Here is a 13,936-nt window from a genome sequence, read left to right as displayed (position 1 = left end):
TCAAAAACATACACTTCACAAAAGTAAGGTTAAAGTTCAAGACATTCAAGATAGAATGTCAACAGTGTCAAAATTCATCCGATTTTCGTGCAAAAGTTAAAATAATTTTAACTTCTTCCGATGACTTTTTAATTTCGTACGAAAACCCAACTGTCACTTTTCAGCCAATGAAATTCTCTGAAATTTCTATCGTATCATCGTACCGTCGGACATCGGATCTGTGAAAATCCACCTTTACGCCCGGTTTCATAATAGAGAGTTAATGGGTGCGTTCACCAGACCAGTGCGCTACGTCAGCGCTCTGAAACTGTTTAAGATTTTTCGGGTGAACGTCATGTCAATTTAGCCTAAACTTCAACGTGTTGACGAAGCGGTCGCCATTTTATTGAACGTAGTATTTGTATCGCTTCAATATTGAACGTGTTTAAGAAATATATTGTAATGGCGCGATTATTTGAAAATATTTATTTTACAATGATTTTAATTATAAAGTAATTGAAACTTAGGAGATACATAATTGGATATGCTCACGAAATTGTAAATCTGTGTATAATGAACAATATTTTCAACATAATTCATATTTACGTGATAATTATTATTTATTTATTGTGGGTCATCCAATGGTTCTGCTCTGCCAAGTCCAGCACAGCCAGCAGCACCAAAAATTATTTCTTGTTCATTTCATTCTCAAACATCAATAAAGGTAGTATATTATCCATTTTTGAATTAAATTTGTTTAAGATACGTCCAATTTATCGTTGAACGATAAGTATAATAAATCAACAAAAACAACGAATCTCGTTTTAGGTTAGGTTCATACATAGAACAGGTGGGAACACAAAAAAACCAACTATGAAAGTGTCAAACGGAAAAATACCATTCACCAGACTAAACGTAGTTTTAAAGCGCTGCAACATAGCTGTTTAGTTGAAACTTAAACCGATTATTTCTGGTGAACGCAGCCATTGCCAACGTCTTTTAAGTCGACCTGTAATAAAAGATCCTTTATTTTGACATATAAGCATGCGCAGTATTGCGTCTTTTATTTTTGTCTTTTAATAAAATACAGGCCGCCTGTATTTAAGGAAAATTAGAGGACACCTTTATTTTAATAAAAGTTCCTTTATTTTGACATAACGTGTCAAAAATATGAAGAAAGGTCTAACTTCACTTGTATTTTGAATTTATCTTGTCGCTTCTTTGGATTGATAATTTATGTATTGTGGGATTGATATTTGATTAAACTTTCATCATTAAAGTTGTATGTTGGGTTTTATTTATAAAAAACAACTCTAAGTAATATTCTGAGATATAGATTATTGATGTTTTGACCCAAACGAATATAGAAAAGAACATTTTATTGAAGCTTGGAGTTATTACAAGAAGTTGTAAAAAGGAATATTACGTAAATAATTTTAAATTGTTACTAATTACAATGATCAGACTTAAAATATCAGTAACCCATTTATTAAACTCAATATATTTTACATTTTTCTATAGAAATAAATATTTATTGAAGATATAAGAGATTGAAGATATAAGATCAATAAATTTTAATGAAAGTTAGGATTTGTTAAAATTCTAGATTCAAAATAGAGATTCTATTCAAGAGATTTATAACAACAGGTTAACAAAATAAAACAAAGGTTCAAGTATTTATTTTTGAAAATTCTATTCAAGAGATTTATAACAACAGGTTAACAAAATAAAACAAAGGTTCAAGTATTTATTTTTGAAAATTTAATCTTTTACAGATTAGAATCTATAAAGTTTTTAATCAAAAGTATTAATACACTTTCATTTTCATGCCATCTTCTTCTTTTGGTTCTTATCCGTTTCGAATGTTGGAAATCATATAGCAATCGTAACCTTGCTAGCTGCGATTCGAAACAGTTCCATTGATATTCTCCCTCTACCAGGTCTTCGCTTACCTTTGACTGTACCTTGCAATATGTACTGCAGCAGGGAGTAACGGTGCTGATTTATCATATGTGTCCCAGATACTGCAGTTTTATGCGTTTAATGGTAAACACAATCTCCAATTCCTTCTTCATTCCTCCTTGTTCGTGATCCATTTCGTGCCATCAGTATTTGTTTATTTAAACATTGCCAAAAAAATTAATAAAAACCAGCATAAAGCTTAATTCTTCTATTATCTTTTTGTATATCGGGAAGTTTATCTGACAGATTAGAGGTCTTTTCATTTTCAGATAATTAATTATTGGGAAGTTTATATAACAGTATCCTTAGTATCTGTCTTTTCAGCTCCGGATAACTAGTTAACGGGAAGTTTTTCTCTGTCAGATATCTATTAGTATCTAATCTGTCAGATAAACTTCCTGATAACTAGTTATCCAGAGGTGAAAAGAAAGAAAGAGAGGGCCATAATGGATAAAAGATCAAACGCCAATAGCATGTATGTATATATTTATAAATTTATTATTTAAAACCTGCTAATGATCATAAAATACTTAAAATCAGTCACCAATATAATATTTATATTTATTTATAAATTTATTAACAAACTGCAGTCCAATAAAAATAAAATTAGTTTAAGCGCTAGCTTTAAATGTCGAACAATAATTTTAAAGAAACACACACACACAATTTAGTCGCATTAGATTAGCTCCTGGTTGAAAATGTACTGCCACAGCTTCTATATCAATATCAACAGCACACTCATTTGCCAGTATTTCAACGTTTTCTCTATTATGTACTACTGCAATATGTAAAACTGAACAAGCTGATATTTTTTAATAAAAGGTAACTTGCATCTCATTACATATGGTAAAATGGGAAATCTCTTCACAATACCAAATGTTCTTTCAATAACAATTCTTGAAGGGATTTGTGATGGATTATAAAAACACAACTTCTGTCTGAAAATTCTGGAATGGTGTCATTCGGTAGTTGTAGTTGAGGAATGGATATCCACTATTCCCTAATAATATATTCTCCAGAAATTCCCCATTACATATACCCATAATGCAAAAGTATTTAAAAACTCCTAAAATAGTATTTCCAATTTATTGCACTTCCATATTATTGAACGATGAGTATTATGGGATATATTATGTTGTTCTCTAAACATCTTTAAATGACAAAATAATTAAATTTAACGTTTTACTCTTCAATTATCTTATTTTAATTTATATCGACAAATGGAATTTTATAGGTTATTTTTATATTTACAAAAATATTTCATGTCATTTGTCAAAATAAAAGATTCTTTAACTGCGTTTGCAATACCACTCTTTTAGACCCGTCCTGTATTTGTCCTTTATTAAAGGATCCTTTATTTGCCGGTGGCAATAACTCTCTAATCAACTTAAAGTGAACATTAACTAAAGTTCACTTTAACGTTGACATTTACCCATATGAATTGCATTGACAAGGGTACCAACTTAAAACTTAAAGTCCACTTTAACTGATTATGAAACTGGGCGTTACACTTTTTTTCCTACAGCATTTCAAAGAAACGAGTTGTACGCGTTCTACGACAGAAGTTGAGTGTATCGTGAAAAAAAGTGTAAACACTAGAAAAACAAAGAAACAAGAAAGTGTAACACTTTTACACTTTTCAAGAACTAGTGGTACACTTAAAACAAAGGAACAGACCTATTATGAATCAGTAGAAACAAGTAGAAACGATTATATTTAAATTTGGTAAATATAACTCCGCACGACCACGCAACTCGAAACACAAGTACGCAAACACGGTTGCGTGAAGCGTGGCTCGCAATCGTGAAATAGGGCTTTTCATTCACAGTCATTTGTTTCGAGCTCCTGTCATATGTTGTATAATCCGTGTATATTAATACTATACACGGATTATACGACATTTGACAGAAGCTCGAAACAAATGACAATCGATGAAAAGCCCTATTTACGAGACTTGCTCGACCTGTAGATTCTTGTTTATAACTCCACTCGACCTCGACCAGCAAAACACAAGTGCGCAAATACGGTTGCGTGAAGCGTGGCTCGAAGCCGTGTAATTTACGAGACTCGCTCGGTCTGTACATCGTTGTGACATTTAGGGCCGGTACTTTATGTCCCGGTTAAACCTCGGTTAGCTAACCGGGGTTTAATCGGGACAGAAAAGTACCCCATAGGGCCTCTTGCGTTGTAATAAAAGCAATTATAATTATTATTATAATTATTTATGAATATAATAATAAGTATAATTGCGTTTATGTCTATGTTTTGCATATATTTATGTCCCGATTAAACCTCGGTTAACTAACCGGCTGTTAACGGAGACATAAAGTACCGGCCCTTAATCTCTCCCTGTCAGTTTAGCCATCCACCGGCAGGTAGGGATAAATGTTACAACCCATTCCGCGATGTTGCCAAATTTTTAATCAGGATCGGAATCCTAAACGCGGCAGATTTAAAAATATGTCATTACACGTTCTAAAAATATTTTGTCTATAATGTCTATATTTATTGAATAATCCATTGAATTACTACATCCTAACACTTTTTTAATATCTTCTTCCTAAAAGTGAATAAAATGTATTTTTTCTAACTCGATAATTAATTACATTAGAAATAGAGGAATATAAGTTCACATACAGAGAGGATCTAAATTATGGATTAAATTCATTTTCTCTAAAATGGACGATTTTAGAGAAAAATCCCGAAATAGGTCGATTTTTATTTTCAAATTACAATTTTTTGCCATCTATTTCATACTAGTGACGTTATCCATCTGAGCGTGGTGACGTAATCGATGATTTTTTTAAATGGGAATAGGGGTCGTTTGGCACCCCATTTGAAAGGGTGTTCAATTCTCTATACAGTAATATAAACATGAATATCATTATTTATACAGGGTGGCCAAAATAATAATTTTTGAATTAAATTAATTGATGAAAAAAGAAGAATGTATGCAATTTATTTAACTCAAAATACATTCTATCGCCGTCAGAAAATAGAAAAAAAATGTTTATTTGGCAAATAAACATTGCTTTTCGCTTAAATTAAATGTTCAAACTGCCAAGAGGTATGTGGGAGGCTGTTTGTGATTTAATTTAAGCGAAAAGAAATGTTTATTTGTGAAATAAACATTTTTTTCTATTTACTGACAGCCGTACAATGTATTTTGGCTTAAATAAATTGCATACATTCACATTATTCTTTTTGCGTCAATTAATTTAATTCAAAAATTATTTTTTGCTAGTATAGTACTAGCAAAAAGGTAGTATGTACCTGGTAAGTGTATACATACCAGGAATAAGCTAAATTATTGAATTTACTGAAGTTAAGATGTTTGATAACCTTATAAATTTTTTTGTGTTAAGCTTGTCATGCACGGGGAGCTATACTATAATATATCTCATATCACACACTAGAGTAATGAGTGAGGCTGCATACACGGAACTATAATGTATAATATGGTTCCGTTTATGCAGGCTCACTCATTACTAGAGTGAGCGATATGAGATATAATATATATCTATTATAGTATACCTTCTGGTCAGTAACAAGCTTTATGGGGAAATAGAAAGATCATTAATATACATGTATCATTTTTAATTTTTTATTTAATTGTCCTTTGTATAATTTAATTTTTAAATTTAATAAATCAATGAATTTTGTGTCTTTTTTCTGCCCTTCCATTTTCTCTGGCAGGCTTGTGTTGTACCCTTTCCTCCTCTTTTTCTATCTGAAGCAATTGAGCTATGTTGAGTATTAGCGTTGTTCTTTCTTGTAATACATTCTCTAGTTTATTATTGGTAGCTTACTTCTGGAACTAGCTTTTTTTCTTTTAAGAACGCAAGATTCCATCTTCTAGCTAGATGTTTGTCATATCTGTAACTAATTTTTTTATTTAGAAAAGTGAAAGGTATCTATTAACAAATCAATGCCTCAGAAGCCAATCGGTGTAAGTCAATAAGTGCTTAAAATGAGATACTAAGATGTTTCTGACAATAGTTGCTGATAAATACAGTCGGAAAAATGAAAGAATACCCATGAACAATCACATCAATCAGTCAATCACATATTTTGTATTTGCTGTTTTTTTTTTCATAAATAACAAACGAGAGAGATAGATTATTAGTAATCTGAATAATATGTGATTGATGTGATCGTTCATGGGTATTCTTTAATTTCTCCGACTGTAAACTGTCTTTATTTATCATAACATGGGTAACATATTCATAAATACAAACAAGGAAATAATAATATTTCTATATATAATAATAAGTGTTATATCCCATAAGTCATTTTTAGGGAGAACGTGACTTACACCATTTGACTTCTGAGGCACCCAAATATTAAAATTAGGTTTTATTCCTGTTAATGAGATTCTTCAATTTATCATGTAAATTATCCAATCTTTAAAAATATTGTGTTTTGATATACATAGTTGGTTTTTAGCCCTAGTTTACTATTCAATATACCAGTTGGATGGATTATAAATCTGGAGAGTTTTGACAATGATTGATATGTCCATCTAGCCTAATTTTTCAGGAGAGAATTTGGAAAGTTTGAATCATGTTTTTCCAACTCAAAAACGAAAAGTAATCAACATAAGAAATCAAGTAATATATCAAGTTCTGCACTACCTAATACAGTAGAGCCCTGATTATCCGTCCTCCTCGGGACCGAAGGTGTATTGAAAAGCAGGGATAATCCGAACATGTATATCTTATGTATAATACATATGTAGGTACATATACACATACATAGATATGTACCTACCATAAAAAGATAACAGAAAAAAATAAATCTTTCATTATGAGTCTCTCTTTCGTCATATAGAGTTTCTGTCAAGTGATTTACGATGACGCTATTTTGATAAAACCTCAAAAATGCAACTTGGGTATGTAATAGTAATAATGTTCTACTGTAAGTTAAAAGGGGACAAAAAGATATGTGAGACAAAGGGGGATTTTACCTTCATCATACACATACCAAACTCTACCAACTTGAAGAAATGTTACTAAATAGCATATCAAGCAAATAATCTCATTCTGGCTAAAATCAGACACAACATCAAGTTTTGCCATACCACTACAGAAATATAGTATTGAATTTAAATAAAAGTTTTCCCCACATTAACAAATTTTTACATCATTGAACAGTTAATATTAATAATCATATAATATCTACATATAATTATTATGTAAACAAAATTACCACTGCATCTGTTTCATTAGCTAGCTTGTCTTTATTTAAACTTGTCTTTGTCTTCTATTTTACATACAAATCAACAGTTTTCCACTAACTTAAAATGGATTTACCTCTTGCTCTTGTTCAAGCTCTCCAGTAAATTTTTCGGACAACATAAAGTTTAGGGCAACGGCCATGCAACAGCATGAATTTTGTGAACAGTGTTGCCGTTGCCATATCTGTTTATAATTTAGACCTGATTTAGACATATGAATTTAGACCTTGTCATAGCCACCTTTACTTTACAAGCCATGAAGTTGAAACTTGGCAACATCTAAGCGTAGACCGGTTAATTCTGACAGTTCTCATTTATTTTTAAATGTTTTTAAATAATATTCACTGTATTTACAGAAAAACTCAAACATTTTACAATATTTCGTGCTCCAAATTATAAAGACTATTAAAAGGTATGTATTAAGATGATTTTAGTTCAATATAATATATTTTTATATACTATATTTTATAGTATAATATATTTTTATATAAACTTACGTGCATATAGAAATGCGTCCACTTAAAATTTTTGTCATTTTTGATGTCTTATACTTACTAAACCTGTTGGCCGATTCAAGTGATTTTTTTAATATGCCTGATTCTTTAACAATACGCTGTAATAATATTGTTGCTAAGCAGTTAATTCTAAACCCCAACACTTCACATCAAACCATGTGAGAAATTGTTGTTATAGTTATTTCTAGCGATATTTGTATATAATTTAAAATAAGATATTATTTACTTAAAGTAAAGTATTTTACACATATTCTTGTTATTGGTTTTTTTTTTGTATAATAATAATAATATATTAAAACCCAACTATAGACTCTGGTTTTCTTAATAACATTCTGTTTTTTTTATTATTTCGTTTCTGTTGGATAATAAAAAAAGTTAGCTACTTTAACAACTAGATTTTTGTTCTTTATCAATTCAGGGTGTTTCTAAATAAGTGCGAAAAACTTTAAAGGGAAAGGAACAAAATGCAAAATTTTGACGCCTGTCAAAATTTTCAGTGTATTTTAAATGCAATCATTTTTTTCGAATTCTGAGAAAACTAATAAGTATTTTTGAAAAATTTAAACGCTGAATGAAAGATTACTTTATTACCGAGGGCCGAAGGTCCCTTAGAATGAATGAAAAGTTGTTTTTGAATGACATATTTGAAACTAAAAATGACACTAAATTTTCTTAATTTTTCGCCCCTGTAAATTATTAAAATAAACATAGAAGTTTTCAGGGACTTTAGGCCCTCGGTCCTAACATAATCTTTCATTCTACGTTTAAATTTTTGAAAAATACTCATTAGTTTTCTTAGGATTCGAAAAAAATTAATCCCATGTATATTCTTGTTATTGGTTTTTTTTTTGTATAATAAACGTTACTTACAAGGAAGTACTTTTAATTTTATTTTGTACAAACTTCTAATTAATAATATTTTCTTGTTCGCCTCAAAAAATACTATAAATTTTACCAGAATTTCTACTTTAAAATTGTGTTTTCAAAAGCGGTAGTCCGAAAGTCGGACTACGCACGTCATCAATTGCGATGTTGCCTTTTTCTCTTCATGGCTTGTTAAGTAAAGGTGGCTATGACCTTGTTTAAAATGTTTTTTTTTATAATTTAGATGTTTATTTCATAGGTTAGTTAATTCATTTAAGTTAGTTTCTTTTTATTACTATTTAGTATTTTAGATATTTTATTAGTTAGAGTTTACAGTCTACAGTTTAAGTTAGTTTCTTTTTATTACTATTTAGTATTTTAGATATTTTATTAGTTACAGTTTAGAAATCTTCACATTGTTTAGTGTTTCTATTAACTATTGCCACTATTGATTTTTATATAATTTTAATGCTTTTAATATATTTTCTGATTTATATCTAATGTCCACTTTACATCAACAATAAATTGAACAAGAAATTGACAAAGTTATTCAAGGCCAAATTTAACGTGTACAAAATGTATGGTTTGTAAAAGAAAATAAAGGAATTTGATGAAATAGAACAATTGGATATGTTTTATTTTGTCAAATTTCTTTATTTTCTTTTTATTCACGGCAAAATTGGGTGTTTTGTATAAGTCAAATTTGACCTTGAATAACTTTGTCAATTTCTTGTTCAATTTATTGTTGATGTAAAGTGCACTTTACATTTGTTTTCGATTTTTAAATTATATATTGTGTTCTATTCAATTTTGAATTTTAGATGTTACAGTAAGAAATATTTTACAACATGGCAACACTGTCAGTGTTTTTAGATTACCTCAAATGTCAACTACAAATTGGTTATGTTTGGTTGCCCTAAACTTGATGTTGTCCAATTTTTCAGCATAATCAATGTTTTCTTTTAAAACAATATTGTTGTCTGATTAAAATATGGAAATGTATTTCTAAACCTTATGACTTTGTATACTTATTTTTTTAAGTTGTAATTCTTTGATTTACTTACATTTCCTTCATTCCTTCTTCCAAAATGGAAATAAAAACGATAAAATCATCTTTGAATCTGATTATGTTAGGTTAGGTTAAAGCAAAGCTGAAATTATAAAAATAAACACAAAAATCAGGTGTGTTCATAATCCAAACTTACTTTTAAAGCTTATCTACCGGATAACAAACGAAATATATATTTTTTACGTACCATCTAGGTATTTTTTATACAAGCAATTATTAAATTAGAAAAAATAGATTTGATTCACTTTTAGAACGTGTAAAGTAAAACAACATATTTTGACATGTTTTTAAATCTGCCGCGTTTCGATACTGATTAAAAATTTGGCAACACAGCGGAATGGGTTGGGGAGAGATTAAATCTTGATTAAATGTCCAGCAAACGACGGCACTGTTGCCAGATTTACCTTTTTCCTTTTAGCGGGAATTTTAAAATTAGTCTAATGCCACTTTGGTTTTAAGAGAGTTCTGTATTCTTAAATTTATAACCTTACTTTTACAAGTAATTAGGATTATTTTATTTACATGTAAATATTGAAACAAGTATTGTACTGTGTCATAATTTAAAACTCATGTTGCAGTATTTTGAAAAAAAAATGAAGCTCAAAAGAAATATACTTATACAGTACAAATTATTTTTTTAATGGGAATGGAAATTTACGATTTCAAAGGTTAAAATGTGTTGGGATAGTATAGATGGACACTTTTTTATTGTAGTATTAAGTGGTTACATAATTATTCAGAATATTAATAAAATTACTAGTAATTTGAATTAGTTTTAATATGCATTATAATAGTATTAATTCTCATCATGTATCTGGCTAAATAGCTAAGCGCTAAAGCCACAAAATAAAAAAATTGAAAAAAACATTCTTAGTGGCCTAGCACCTTTACTTTGCCTGGGGGCGAGGCGAGTTAATAAATTCTATTTTCTTATTGCAGTCATTTTGTGACGGCTTAAGAAGTTACATAAATGATGTCTTTAGGCTGTGAAATTTTAACCGTAGAAGGACATCTTTATGACTTGTATTTACATGATATAGGGCTTTTCACTTAGTCATTTATTTCGAGCTTCTGTCATGTGTCGTCTAATATTAATATATCTATGTCATATGTTATTGATATTGCCAATGATACAAACCAAAGACGTATGACGTAGATATATTAATATTATGTGACACTTGAACGAAGCTCGAAACAAATGACAATGGATGAAAAGCCCTATTCAATAGGGCATTTCATTCACAGTCATTTGTTTCGAGCTTCTGTCATGTGTCTCATAATATTAATATATTTACGTCATACGTTATTGGTATATGCTATATACCAATGATACAAACCAAAGACGTATGACGTAGATACATTAATATTATGTGACTCATGACAGAAGCTCGAAACAAATGACAATCGATGAAAAGCCCTATTGGCGTCTGCATATCAGGATCCGGTAATACTATATTATTTATCTATGATCAGGATATTGCTGGGTGTACACAAGTAAACAACACTTTTTTGATTAAAAGGTTTATTTCATTAAATCAAAACTTACATGGATACAATTTAAATAAGATATTTTTTCTATTTAAGGCAATATAATATAAGATATATATTTTAGTATAACTCTCCTACATTAACAAGCTTTAACACATTCAGTGGCCATGACATATGGGTAGCATCACGAAGGTTTTACGGAAGGTACTGACGACACATAAGTTATGTGAGTAGTACTGTGTAACTAAATAAATGATTTAAGTATGTGGTACCAGCCAAGTGGAGCTTGTTCGAGATGGGCACCAAACATGTTAATCTGGTCATGCACAGAGACTTATACTATAATATGTTATATCTCATATTGCTCACTATTGTAATGAGTGAGCCTGCATACACGAACTATAATATATTATTATGGTTCTGTGTATGCAGGCTCACTCATTACTACTGTAGTGAACAATATGAGATGTAATATTATGAGATATACATATTATATATTATGGTATAGCTCTCCATAAGTGCGAAGTTTCAAACTTAACTGATAACAACTAATGGATACCCTTTTATCCAAAATTTTATGACAATTTTGAATGGTCATATTGGTATTAATTCCACAACCCCTTCCTATAACAATAGGCCCATTGTTGGATGTTATTGCACTAGTTCTACTGGAAATACTTACTAAAATTGTATGTATCTGCATCACTTAGAAGTCTACCCAAAAAGCTATTAATACTCTCTAAACCATCATTAATACATCTTGTATACATAATAGGATTTTTTTCAGAATCAGATATTTTATTAAGATTTACTTACCATGCCCTATCTATGTGCCAGGCACTTAACAGTCTATTAGGAGCAATACCCATTACATTTGACGAGGCATTGTAAAAGGTGTCGCTTATGCCTGATATGAAAACATTTGACTATACATATAATACCAACACAGACATGTATTTAAAAAATCGGTAAATTAAAGTAGGTATTTTTTCTATTTGAAAATAAGAAAGCAGTACAAAATCCATTCCCAAATTCATCTTTTACTAATACTGTCATAAGTTCAAAGTCATAGGAATTGAGCCTATGAGTTCCATCGATTGCGATAAAGGATTTACCACACTTAATTAACATTTCATTTTTGCACAGTATTAAGGAAAATAAGACAAAAATCATAAATATTAAATTCAGAATGAATATCCATTAGTATGCCCTGTTGTTTGTAAAATAATATTGGACATGAGTCTGTAAGCATTCAACCCAAAAATAAACACTGGTTGCATCATCATTGTACATATACCCATCTTTCAAATTAATGCCATAAGATAGTTTAATGTTTGTGATATCTTTACTTGTAAGTAAATTAATTATTTTTAATTCGCCTCCTATGCTATTATGCTATCCTGAACAGTCTGAAGTTTACTAAAAAAGTAAAATATAGGTATAGGAGAATCAAACACACTAGTTTGAAATTGTAAAATGTAGTAAATATTCATGAGTAATATTTAAAAAAGTGGTTTAGTGGTAACATTCTTGTTTTAAATTATATTGTGTATATCGACGGCGGAAAGGCAGGACCTCATAACTGAAAAATTTGTATAAAATGAGTTACTTCGGTTTTCGATTTATAATAAGTGCATCAGCACCTATTAAACAGCTTTTAGAGCTGGGAAAGCCTTCTAGAAGCCTTCCGGAAACTTTCCCAGCTGTAATCGCTGTTTAATAGCTGCCGATACACTTATTCTAAAGCGAAAACTGAATTAACTCATGTTATAAAATTTTTTCAGTTACGAAGTCCTACCTTTCCGCCGTCGATATGCAAATATTTTACTTACATTTTTGAAGAAAATCTCAAAATAAACTTTGAAGAGATATTTATCTGATTTTGGTATTTATGTAAGTGCTCTATATCATCCTCGTGTCCGTAATATGTTTTAAAATAGTTTCAATATTTTTAGATACTATTATTCGACTAGTACACCAAATAAACATTTTGCAGGATCCTTGGGATTTTAAAGCTCTTTCTCTATCTTGTTTTGTAAAATAATTTTTTGAGGATCACTTACATATACATTCATAATAAGATGTTTCATGTTCTTGTACTGTTCTCTTTCTGTGCCAATCTAGTGCAAATCTAAAAACATAACAGGTGATTACATGGGCAGTTATACTACTTACAGCTTACTTTGTATCTAATCTATTATCTAGTATTATTCTATTAGTATCTACCTACATAAAACTATCTTTGAAATCTAAATTTTTGATATCAACATCAACCTTAATACTTAAAAAATAAATAATATGTAATGTGGAAGTTACACCTACCTACCTAAAAGTTTTTGAATTGCAATTTTATCAACTGGAAAAGACTGCAACATAATGAGTTTTAAATTATGACACAGCACAATATTTATTGTTTCAATTTATATGTAAATAAAATAATAATCCTAATCACTTGTAAAAGTAAGGTTAAGATTTTTGACTTGACAAAACAGAACTGTCAAATTTAAAACCAAACTGCTATAAAATTTTAAAATTCCCGCTAAAAGGAATCTGGCAACATTGCCGTCGTTTGCTGGACATTTAGGCCCGGTACTTTATGTCTCCGTTAACAGCCGGTTAGTTAACCGGGGTTTAATCGGGACAGAAATATATGCATAACATAGACATAAACGCAATTATACTTATTATTATATTCATAAATAATTATAATAATTATTATAATTGCTTTTATTACAACGCAAGAGGCCCTATGAGGTACTTTTCTGTCCCGATTAAACCCCGGTTAGCTAACCGAGGTTTAACCGGGACATAAAGTACCGGCCC

At 30.0% G+C, this 13,936-nt stretch overlaps 1 long non-coding RNA gene across 2 annotated transcripts; it reads right to left on the bottom strand.

Annotated features, from left to right (window-relative positions):
* Positions 1-5,531: 5,531 nt before the first annotated feature.
* On the bottom strand, positions 5,532-13,658 carry LOC126878810 (uncharacterized). Of its 2 annotated transcripts, XR_007695798.1 has the most exons (4): positions 13,440-13,658; positions 11,572-13,244; positions 9,621-11,499; positions 5,532-5,823 (listed from the first exon to the last, which is right to left on the bottom strand). It is a non-coding gene; the product is annotated as an uncharacterized LOC126878810 (long non-coding RNA). The 2 variants fall into 2 exon arrangements; XR_007695797.1 differs by having other exon boundaries at positions 5,532-11,499; positions 13,440-13,642.
* Between the last annotated feature and the right edge of the window lie 278 nt (positions 13,659-13,936).

The sequence above is a fragment of the Diabrotica virgifera genome, chromosome 1, assembly GCF_917563875.1.
Source record: "Diabrotica virgifera virgifera chromosome 1, PGI_DIABVI_V3a".
Classification (NCBI taxonomy): Eukaryota; Metazoa; Arthropoda; class Insecta; order Coleoptera; family Chrysomelidae; genus Diabrotica; species Diabrotica virgifera.
The sequence above is the reverse complement of the archived record's forward strand: the minus strand, read 5'-3'. Positions and strand labels throughout refer to the sequence as shown.